The following is a 13,014-nucleotide window of genomic DNA, read 5'->3' on the forward strand; positions in this document are numbered from 1 at the left end:
TACATAGAATCTAGGCCAGAAATATTTTAATGAACTTTATCTAAATTTGTTCATGTTTTTAATACTGTTTTCTATTGAATTCTACCTTATCGACAGTTTTAAGTACTTTTAATGAAAGGTATAAAAATTAACATAATGTAAATATTTATTTTCATATCAAATATATATTTATTACAGAAATAATTATAGCAGGTCGTTGTTTGAGTACTATTGGTGATTTTACAATGGGTGGAAGCATATTTAAGTGATTTTTTTACCTCAAATTGAGTGTTGATGAAATTCAAAAAGTCCCACTTAGATAAAAATAGTATGAACATGAATCATGTAATGAAACTTAAGAATTGAACATGTTACGAATGAAGAAAATTCCTTTATGCATGTGTGTTATTTATTCAACAGTTAAAGCATCACAATACTTAAAAAATTCTTGGTTTAAAATCGTCTTTGTAATTTTGACAATGATATTCTACTATATACTCCATCTACAATTCTTCCCTTGTCGACTATTCGAACAAAACTAACAAATGCACGTATTACTGTTTACACTAGCTTCTTGTAATATAAGCATATGTATATCAACAATTTAGTTCTGAACCTTTTACTAAGTGAGGATATCTGCATCGTAAGCTTAGTAAGGTATCTATAAACTAAGATGACAGACGATTTGTTTCAAAGTTGTAAATAAATTAAACTCTACAAATGTTCCTGCAACAGAAGGGTATTACGACGAGTAATATGTCTTTGGTGATGCTAAACTGTTTTAAAGTCTAAAACCTATTACAAACGTTGACGAAGTGATATCACAAAAGTAACCAAAAGTAAAGGCAATCGCGAACAAAGAATCAGAGCTATGCATGAGGAAGATATTTTCTTTTATTCAAAAAGATATCCGAAATTATATTACAGGAAATTGCTGTTAAAGAATATCCGTACTTTCCTGTCAGTACCGAGTACAAATTGTAATTTTTAACCTTGTGTGTGTTGAATTTCACCGAATTATTCGTCTTAATTTTGAAATTTAAATTGAAAGGCTTTGAAATCGAAATTGAAGGCGTGTGATTACAAGGGAAGTTCTTTTCAAAATTTGAACAACTATACAATTATTACCATGCAAAATATGTAAAGCAAATGAAGAAGAAACAAATACGAAAAGCATAGGTACGATATTACATTGTACAATTGCCAATGAAAAATATAGTGTTCAGGGCGTAAATTTTACGGACGTCATCACGAGTTGGTTGACTGTTATGAAATGTCTGTTTCACAGATGACGAAGGATATGTTCCAATTGTCGTAACTACAATCCCGTCCCCTTACCCCGGAGGTGACCTACCGAATTAGACTTATCCAAGGGTTTTTTCTCACATGAGCAACACGACGGGTGCCACATGTGGAACGGGTCTTCTTACTCTTCCGGAGCACCTGATATCACCTTCAGTTTTTGGCGGGGTTCGTTTTACTCAGTTTTGAGTTTTCTATGTTGTGTTGTGTGTACTGTTGTTTGTCTGTTTGTCTTTACCTTTGTAGCCATGGCGTTGTCATTTCATTTTCGACTTGTGAGTGTGAATGTTCCTTTGGTATCTTTCGCCTCTTTTTTTTTAAGAAAATAAAGGATTATCAAATATATGCGGAAATGAAAAAATGATCGTACTTTCAATTAACTTTTATTGTTTGCCTTATTTTTCTCATATTAATTCAAACATCCATGACTTTGATATTAACGACATTATCTTAGGACTGGTGTAAAGATTAAATGCTGAATTAATTTGACAAGCAACATTCATTAAGTCAAGAAATATCACCTTAACTAGCAAGGTATCTACTATTGCCATTTAATATAACGTACGATCAATGTTAAATCTTAAAAGTACATCAACTCCAGCTGTGATGACCTGTTTACAAAACGCTGTATAACAGTCCAGGTAACTTGAACTATTGGTTAATTTTAAGAAATATCCTTATATTGTACTATTATCCCTAAAAGAAGTCAGGCATATACACAAATTATTTATTAACTTACACAGATTTGTTTTCATTAATCAGCAACATATAAAGTCAGAGAAATTTAGAAATAATAAAGCGGGTAACATATATTAAATTGCTGGAATTTGTAACACAAAGAACACTTTAGACTATTAGACTGTGTCTGGCATATGAAAATAATTGCTTTCTTTTTTAAATTATTATATGAAGACCAGAAAAAAAATGTGAATATTTTAAACTGAAATGTAGATTAAATATAATTTAGTTCTCTCGTAGTGGCTGTTGTGATACTGATATCGGTTGGGTATCCAGTTTAGTGTACCATCGAACAGTTAGCTCATTCATTTGTTTTCGGTGTATTGGTTCGTGGTCTGTTGTTTGATGTTATGGTTTTGAATTTTGATTTATTCTATTGATTAAAACGTATCTCTATACTCCAAGCAGTCGTATTAAAACACAAAATAAACGTCATTGTGTCGGAATAAAAACATTACATAATGTGTACGAGGCTCCCAAATGGGTAGATATGCGGGTCTTGCTCAACATGTCTGTCCTGTTTCCTGGCAAGGACAAATCAACTTTTTTTTTTCATTTCCTCTATACCGCAATCCTCAAAATTAAATGTGTGTGATGAAACTCATAAATTCAGGATAAGAGGCGAAAAATCTATACCTCTTCGTAATGCACAAATTAATTGTACAGGAACATATTGATTTCGTCACTAGCAAGGCTTTATACAGTCACTGACTTTTTGTTTATACGTTCATTGTAATTTTACTGTGCAAATAGCATGAAAGAAGTATAAATAATACTATTACAGTACATTTGAATTTCAAACTTGCCAAGAAACAAAAAGTATGAATTTTGAAGGTGAACTATTACGTAATAAATGCATGTTGAAAGGTATATTTAAAGCCGGTGTATAAGTCAACAAAACATTTTCTATCTATTTCGTTTGATGTTAATTTTACATTTGTGTTATCATTTACGAATCCATTCATTAAATAATGGTCTGAAATATATAAAAGATCATATGCATACAAATTTGTATTTTCATATTTATGTCGTAAAATTATGTGCTTTATTATTGGTCGTGGTTGGCTGTGCTGTCTTATGTTCGCAAAATAATTAACATTTTAAATCTGCTTTGAAATTAATAATCTATTCAACACTGAATAATCACAAGAAGCTTTTAATCAACAAATCTACAGAACATCAAATAGTTAAGATATCAACATGAATGAAATGACAGCTTAAGAGTACACGTATCGTTACTCCAGCTGCGATTACCATATAGTTAAATGACCTACCTATTAGGACCTTTGATAAGTATTAAATATATTGAAGTGTTTTACCTCTGAACTCGTTCTTTAATGTATAAGTTCACTCGACGCTACTACATAAACAAGAGTGTACTTTTATCTATAAAAGAGATGTTTAGAAAAATTTCAACCTATGTCTTAAAACTAAATCTAAAATTAGGTCATTTTCTCATTGCTTTGGTATCTTAGAGCGTTTATTGATTAATAATAATACAGGATGTTTTGAAATTAAGTCTTTTCTGCACGAATAAAATACATAAATATCTCTTATATAATAATGTACAACAATGATGTATTTAATTATTTTAAAGGCTGAAGTGCAAAAATGTACAAGACCTCTTATTCATTATTTCTTAATAAAACAAGATTCATAAATTATAACTTTAAATGTTGTTTTGTTTTTACAAATAAACTCCGTATGGTATTTCAAGACATTACGCACAACACAAAATAACAAAGTAAGAAAATGGACTGCATGTTGAGTGTACCTATAGAATGTTAGTCTATGTGAGATTGAAAATGCAAACACATGTACAACCGGCTTAAAGGTGTAAATATTATATAAATCACTACAAACGGTTAAACAAATAATATTTATAAACATTAAATAAACACAGTTGAACTACTAAGTTTTTGATTTGAAATAAAAAAAGAAATTTAATCAGTAGTATAATAATAAACCATAGCATAAATGAAACAACACCTATATGCATCAAGTTCACAATTAGGTGAATAAAATATAGTATAAATACAATAGTCCGCAATTTAGTCCAATAAGGTTAAGTCTTCAAATTTGCCGTGGCACATCTTACTTTTACCTGAACAGGATTTAAACTCATGTTTCTGTGCCACACTGGCAACTATGTCTGTAATGAAGGAATGGATACACACTAACGCTGTTTTGATTTAAAGCAAAGTTTGTGACAGCTGTTAGTGAAGATAGGCAACTGTTTGCGAAATAGCTAAAATATTCGCGAATGACGCCAAGAATCTTAAAAGAATCTGGATTACAGCGTGCAACTTATACACTTATGCGAAACGTACATGCCTATCTCATGTAAAAATTATGTTAATGACAGGAAAATTCTGATAAATTCATAAAAGACTTAATCTGCCACTTATTAGCAGCCAAATTGTGTTTATCAGATATTTATATATATTATTTTTATAACCATTTATAGTTTTGATATATAAAATATTTACCTTTATTCGGCTCATTATCTTTTTTTATTTGAGCGTCAATGATAAGTCTTTTGTAGACGAAACGCGTGTCTGGCGTACACAATTATAATGCTGGTGTTTATGATGAGTTTATTTATCCACTCCCGATAGTTAAAATTTCAAATTTTAACTCTCTCGATACTATTAATATTTGTTTTGTTATACATAGTGTTGGTAAAAACAAGGACATACCTTAAAAGGTTTTATATTTAATTGTGTGTATATTCTACACTTAATACAATAACAATGTTTTAACCACCCGAAATCCCTCTCCCTCCCAATAAAAAAGACCAAACAAGAACGTCGAAAAGGGTAGTTCACAAAAAGATAGAGACTATTGAAAATTATCAGTGAAATAGAAACGTGACTGTGAAAACGTGCAAATGGCATATATTTGAAAATCTCCGTTCTGCACATATTCAACACAGCCCTGGACGATTTATCGCTTGCAATATTGTATAAACAAGGGTAAATTCTTGAAATCCTTATACCTAGCGGTGTGTGTTTTAATTTTCATACATGTATAGCAAGTAACACCGGAAACAGCTAAGAATAATTATTTGAAATGCTGTTGGAAAGGATCGAATAATCAATTATCTAATAGTACTGGCCAGGCAAAATATCGGTGACTTATCTATGTCCTTAATCGACAAGGTCAACATTTCAAAGACGTTTAAATGTTGATTTACAATGACCCTGGAACTCCCATTTGCTTATAATTGACTTACAAGTGTTATGATATAACTGAATCAGTCAATTTACTTGTAGTTACTACGTGATAAAAAATGTATACGGAAGCTATTTTCTAAATAGACTTCATGATTATATATACCATATTGGGATCTTATCCTCTTTTCGCTTCTATTTTTTGTCATTTAATAGAGGAAATCACCTTTTTTCCAAAACAAAGTCGAATATTTGTACATGTGCCACAAAAATGAACAATTTCAAATGTTATTTGATACTAAAATGCCTATGATTCAATAAATCAATAAAAAAATATAGTGTCAAATAAAGCACACTATATTTGTTTATTAACAAAAAAGAAACAAAAAGCAAAAAAACAAAAAAAAAAACAAAAAAAAACACAAAACACAAAACAAAAACAAAAAACCGAATAACGACATTTGCATAACAGCTATATATTTTTAATAATAATGTAGGCTCTTAACATTTCAGTTAATAAATAATAGAAAATAAAGAGTACGAAAAAAATATGGATTGTTTCATGTCTGGGCCTTTAGTCAAATTGATAGGCAAAATGAAATTGAAATTAACATACATTATAGTGTGTTTACACAGCTATGCAGTTTATCTGTTCATATATACCTGAGATAAACCCAAGTTTTGGTGGGGTTCGTGTTGCTCACTCTTTGGGGTTCTACGTCTTGTTTTGTGTACTGTTGTTTGTCTATTGGTCTTTTTCTTCTTAGCCATGGCGTTGTCAGTTTATTTTCGACTTATGAGTTCGAATATCCATTTGGTATCTTTCGCCCCTCTTCTATACTTATTTATTTATACAATAGTCATACACCTTTACTTATTTATTTACACATCTAAATCAAATTTCATGTTTATGACCTATTCTCATAATATAACCCAAAAAATTTCCTAATGTTCCGATGATAATAGTCTTTCAGATTTTTATGAGACTTTCCGAACCTTGAAATCAAAATGTTTTTATGAAAATGACAATAAACAAACATTTCGTTAAGTTTAGTTGGTTTCGGATGTCCGTTCTGTCTGTATGGGTAGTTTAAAATTCATCTATGCATTATTCTTATTCCTTACAGTACATATTTCAGTATTAGAACTTTCCGTTTTAAATTTGCTTTGGAGTTCGATAATTATGTTATTTTACTTTTTGCTTTCCCACAAAAAAAATAACAAAATTACCGAACTTCAAGGTAAATTAATTCACAAATGAGTTTACGACATATATATATATATTAACAATATCGGTTTTAATCGACACTAAATAGTGCTATATGGTCACCATCACGAATTGGATGACAATATGATGTCTATGTCACAACCAACTAGCGACATGTTTTCGCTGTTTTATTTCTTTAAATACCAGAAATGTCGTCTCATCTGTAAATTTACCGATTGTGTTCTTTTTCCGATTGTTACCTTTTGACTGAGCGTGGAGTCAAAGGCGGAGTATGCATGCATACTTTTGGACTCTTATCTTGTTGGGGCACACGGTCCCACTTCATTAGAAGTTCAACCGATCTTTGTTTTATTTAACTTGATTTGCACCTTCTTAGTTCATTTATGAGATTTACACATCTGGAAACTGTTGTTGCATCTAGTTTATTCTAAATACTTATTTACATTGAATAATAATGTTAGCTTAAACCAAATTGTTTAATATCAGCTTTATTCTTACATCAAACTTGGTCGTAAAGTTAGAAAGTTAGGCTTTCAATGTGCATATGATTTGGACAAGTTTGAGTAATTTATTTTTAAGATAAAAAAAGTTTCTTTGATTTTTTTTCCAAATGTGGCAAACATAAAGTTGAAATGTTGAGTTCCACTATATTTATGTTAAAATTGAGATGTTCTGATCGGAAGACACTTGGCAGGTTCATGATTCAGGATGAACAAAGACGAATACACAAATATGATGGAATATTAATCGGAAGAAGTTTTTTTCTTCTTCAAAACTTTAATATTTAAAATTTAGGTTAAGAAGGACATATAACTCTAAAAATAAATATATGAAAAGACAAAACAGCATTTGATTAAAGAACTTCATAAAAAACTTACGAGTCAGCAACATGAACACACTAAAATCGATAATGAACTCTTGCCTTTTGAAATTCATGTAATTTCTACCACAGCAAACACGCCTGTCACATGATATTCCAATGAAGCATTAAAAAATAGAATATGTCTCTTGTCTATCTTTTAGACATTACTAAATTACTAACACAGAGAGTACTTCATTCTGAAATTACAATTGGATTCCTCTGTCATGTTGGCAGATAATTAGTTTGGTGTAAACTAAAAATGAGAAGTGCATGATTAAAGTTTACTACTACTACAATAAAGAATGTGCCGTGTTAGAATCTAATGCATTATTAGTAACATTTTCAAAAACGTACACCAAGTTGATGTGATTGTTAAAAATACATCCTTAAGGTGGTACCTAACACTACAGGGAGATTACTCAAGTAAAAGGGAGTAAAATCAGCTAAACGTTTTAATTACGTTGTGTTGTTAAGGGAATATTAAACTTCTCAATGATCAAAGTTAGTGTTTGTCAAACTGCTATATAACCAGTCTAATTTTTCTGATAAATTGGTTGGTTCAAATTTTTTGAAATTTTTATATTTTTGTAATTATGAAAATTAAACGAGCCAAATTAATTTTAGTGAAGGTGTTGGGTACCACCTTAAAAATAGAAATTCAAGCAATAACGTAACGTTATTTTTGTTTCGGGATACAAACAACGACATTACCAATAGTCCTTTAGACTCTGAGACGATGAATTGTATCTCGTACCTTCCGGAGCACCTGAGATCACCCCCAGTTTTTGGTGGGGTTCGTGTTTAGTCTTTAGTTTTCTATGTTGTGTCATCTGTACTATTATTTGTCTGTTTGTCTTTTTATTTTTGGCTATGACGTTGTCAGTTTGTTTTCGATCTATGAGTTTGACTGTCCCTCTGGTATCTTTCGTCCCTCTTTTGTATATTTAGCTGGATACTCCAATCTTGTATAGTCTGTACAACCTGATTATGCCGGCTTTATTCTCAAATTTGCTATTAAACCAATATATTTAAGAGTTTTCTTATTTCCCATATTTAATTCATTTAATAAAATCTGTTTATTTGATAGGGTTATATGCATTATCGTATCAATCATGGTATCCACTTGTGAGAATTTGGTAGAGGTGCAGATTTCAACCAATATAGTTTTGGAGAAGACTTTACTCAGTTGAAAGAAATGGTTCCTGATCCATTTGTCTTTTTGACAAAAAAATATGTTTAAACTCACCAATACTGTACTGACGTTTGATTAGATGTTTAAATAAAACACTGAAAATCAAACTTTTAGAAATATAATAACTATTTCTCATGAAAATCTCAAACATCCGTCATAACGAAACCATAAACATGATGCAAGGTTGCGATTCGGGCTCTTCTCACAAGATAACTTAAAGCAAAAGCAAAATATTCGACAGCCATATATTAATGTGGATCAGGATCTCCTTCCCTTCAGAAGCACTTGAGAGCACCTCAAGTCTTGGTGGGATTCATATTACTTCAGTTTTTACGTAGTGTTTTGTTGACTTGTTTGGTGCTATGGTCAATTTTGAGTTCTTGTCTTTCATTTTTGCTTATGTACTTGTCTATATGCCATTTTGTGTTTCTTTGTTAACACAGTGTTTTGCTTTTATAGTGATTAAGATTGTATTACAATGTTGACTCCTGTACCCCGATTTTTGAAGTTTTTACCTATTATGTCTGTTGTTTTGCTCACACATTGTTGTCAATACAATGGAATTCTATGCGACTGTCATACAAGTGAGAGGTTTAGCTAGCTATAACACCAGGTTTGATCCTCCATTTTCTACATAAGGAAATGCCTGTACCAAGTCAGGAATATGAGAGTTGTTTTCCATTCATTAGATGTGTATGAGCTTTTGATTTTGCCATTTTATAAAGGACTTCCCGTTTTGAATTTCCCTTGGAGTTCGGTATTTTTGTTCTTTTACTTTTGTCTATTCGTCGTCTTATGTTTTTATGCCATGGCGTTGTCAGCTTCCCTTTGACTTATGAGTTTTCAATGTTCTATTGATATCTTCCTCCTTTTTATTCTGAGGTATGGTTATATTGTATTTTAACTAAATACTGACATGGTAATACCGACAATTTTCCATTAAACAGAACAATTGTCACTCAATTAAGAACAGAAATAAGCAATCAAATAAGACATATAGTATTAAAAATATTATCATAATTAATAGATGATTTGGTGATAATTCATTGTAGGCGGTCTGTCACAAAGATATTAACACGCTATCAAAGTAATCAACAGGTCGGGGTTTAGTCGCCAATTGATATCTTATGAAATACTTTAAATTAAATTAATACGTGGGTGCATGGCCTAATTAAAAAAAACACCAGGATGTTTTGTTTCAATCTTGATCGGAATATGTAAGTTAAACGTGCCATCTGCAAGGTAATAGTTCCAGGGAAGAAATGTACAGTCTAGTCTAGATCTGTTTAGAGTTCTATGACAAATTAACATGACAGTTCTAAAGAGAGATTAGAACTGATCACAACATGTAAACATACCCATCACATTATTTTAACTCAAAGTGTTTCTGGATATTTAATTACACGAGCTTACATGTTACAGTAAAAACAACTTATTTTGAAGTCCTTTATGGTCCTTCATTTGACACATGCTGGGCTCAAACCAATAATATAGATACGCAAAATCTACGGTTTGGAGATTTGATGATTTTAATGCAATTTTTAGAAATGTTTGTTACTGTTTCTACGTGCTTTCTTTACAAATCTACATCTGAAAAAAAAACCCAACATTAAATAATATTTCAGAAATTAAAAGAGATAAATGCATCATTTGTCGATGTTTAGTTATAGTTTAACATACCACAGTTTTATGCAAAATCTTTTAGAAATGTGTGACATGACCCATATACTGTAACCTAACATGAAATGGCTTTTATATTAAAATTATATTATATTGTATTAGATAGAATAAGTTCAAACAGATTTTAAACATTTAATGCGCGATTGACCACCATGAATTCATAATGAATTTCACATTTGAAAAGTCAAAAGGAATAAAACGATTGCAAATCATTATATTTAAGTCAATTTCTCATTTTTACATACAAAGGCGCGATTTGTTATAAGACAACATTGCACACTCAGGGTGGTTAATGATATTTCATTATAAAGTGTCGTCCTTAAGCAGCTTAAAATATAGTTTAACATGCATGACCTTTCTCTGATTAGCCGAGCCAATGGTTATCAACTTTTTTGTCGATAATTTCAACATCAAGATAATAATAATATATAATTGCTAGGATATAAAATATTACTATGTAAGTTTTATATGACGTCACTGAAATATAACAGAATTAATATACAATTTACCGCCCGTTGGAAATCACAATGTCAATGTTCGGAACGATAATTATAATCTTGGTCTGTTTATAAGAACATGTTAGTCCCCAAACAACTTCATCAGCCAAACTGATTAAATGTTAAAAAGCATCAAATCCTAAGGACCTAAACAGAACAGCTTAATACTACCTGATGTAAACTTTGTCTGATGGAGTTGCACTCTTTGCTTTTGTCACAAGTAATATGATTTTATGATGAAACGGCAATTTTAAAATTAACTGATCTGAACAGTCAAATTAGGAGGTTACACTATTGTTTGTGAAAATTTGCAGGCAACAATATATGGTTAAGTCAAAGTCAAAGATTTTATTGATATCAAATCCAAAATCTAGATTGTCATCAACACACAAACAAAGAAAAACATTAATCATTACAATCAATTATATATCAATACTTAACATGAAAAAATATATAAAGATATATATATAAAATCTTGTAATTTTTCGATTTTTTTCCCTTCTATCTATTTGAATGAGAAGGTACAGTTTTAGATACTAGTAATACAATTTATATAATATATAACATACAATAACTTTAGTTAGTGAACGTCTTAACTTGAACATCTCATTAATACCTTTTATGCAACACTTACTGACATGATGGTAACTTGATGGTTTTAGATTGAGCTAATTTGCGACGCGTCATCAGAACCAGTAAACGGCTATTTCCGATCATCATTTACAAAAATGACGCTCTAAACCTTCTAATAAACCTACAAGTAAACATCATTCAGTCATGAATTAATAAAATAACGTATGTGCTTACGCTAACAAGTACTGACGACAAATCGTTGAATACATCATGGTAGATAACCAATTAATTCGTGGCGTTATCTACCTACAACAAAGTAAAACGTTCTTGACATATGACCTTATATTCGTTTAAAATTTGTGAGGTTTTCTTCAAACTTCACTATATCATGTTGCAGTAAAATTTTATTTTTAAAAGAAATAAATTGTGAAGTCTAAATATGTGTAATTTTAAATGGTGTAATACAATTATTTTATTTTCAGTGACGCTGCAGCGTCATATCGGTCCCAGTAATTTACTCTCTCTGGCAAAGTTCGTCTTTCGTGGATTTGTATTAGGTCCTTTTTGTTCATATAGCTCTTGAAATGATTCGGTTTTTTCGTTGTTTTCCTCTTATAGATGGTGTGTTTTTCTCGGTTTTAGTTTGTATCCCGGATTTGTTTTCTCTCAATCGATTTATGACTTTTGAACAGCGGTATACTACTTTTGCCCTTATTTATACATACTTGGATTTCAGATATTTTGCTTTGAACGTTCCTGCTGAAGGTAAATCCGGAAAAGAGCTTCAGACACATATCTTTTATAAAATGTTATTTTTATTTGTTTTAATCATTTGATTATTTTTTCATTTATGATTTCCCATTGTAAATGCATTTGAATTGTCTTCACATGTTGTGTCATCTGTACTATTATTTGTCTGTTTGTCTTTTTATGTTTGGCAATGGCGTTGTCAGTTTGTTTTCGATCTATGAGTTTGAATGTCCCTCTGGTATCTTTCGTCCCTTTTTTATTCCAGTAAAGCATTTCGCACGCACAAAATGTATAAAGATTTTTTTATAACTATATATGAGACCTTTTGTTTGTTCTTGTCTTTCGCAATTCATGCTGTTTTGGTCTTTGTTTTCTTTACGTATTATTTTGCTCTAGTTTTGCATTTTCTATTTAATTTTTTTCCAGAACAAGTTTGCTCTGAGAAGTTTTAACAAAAGGTTTTTAGATTTTACTGCTATTAAATATTCTCCATACATTTTGCATGGGAAAAAACCTTTTAACATCTACATAAAAATTCGATTAAGTCTAATGTTTCAAACGCTTTTAACAATAGCTCTTGTTTATAGTAGTCTTGTGGGGGATGGATAAAATTGAGATATCCTTTTAAGGCAAAAAGAGCATCAAGAGACCGTGCATCAGTTGTATAGTTATGAATTAATGTAATCATGTATTATTGCGTAGGATGAAAGGGAAATACCATAAACCATAATAGGGTATGAAAATACACACCCAAACTAAATGAAACATAAATGTTTTAACAACACAGGCTGTTGCACACTTCTCCAAAGAAAATACAACATGAATGTTTTAACAAACGGACTTATAATAAGTTGTTTTGCAATTTTTATGTTTGTTTTGAAAGACATAACATTTAGTGTATTGATTTGAATCACAAGAATAGAATCTACAAGACATTTATATACAGTAGAAAAGAGACAATTAAAAAAAAAATAACAATCGTGGGTTAAATATCGTTTGATAGTTTATAGTTTTTTTCTTTCATCCTACGCACAATATAC

The sequence above is a fragment of the Mytilus californianus genome, unplaced genomic scaffold, assembly GCF_021869535.1.
Source record: "Mytilus californianus isolate M0D057914Y unplaced genomic scaffold, xbMytCali1.0.p SCAF_12, whole genome shotgun sequence".
Classification (NCBI taxonomy): domain Eukaryota; kingdom Metazoa; phylum Mollusca; class Bivalvia; order Mytilida; family Mytilidae; genus Mytilus; species Mytilus californianus.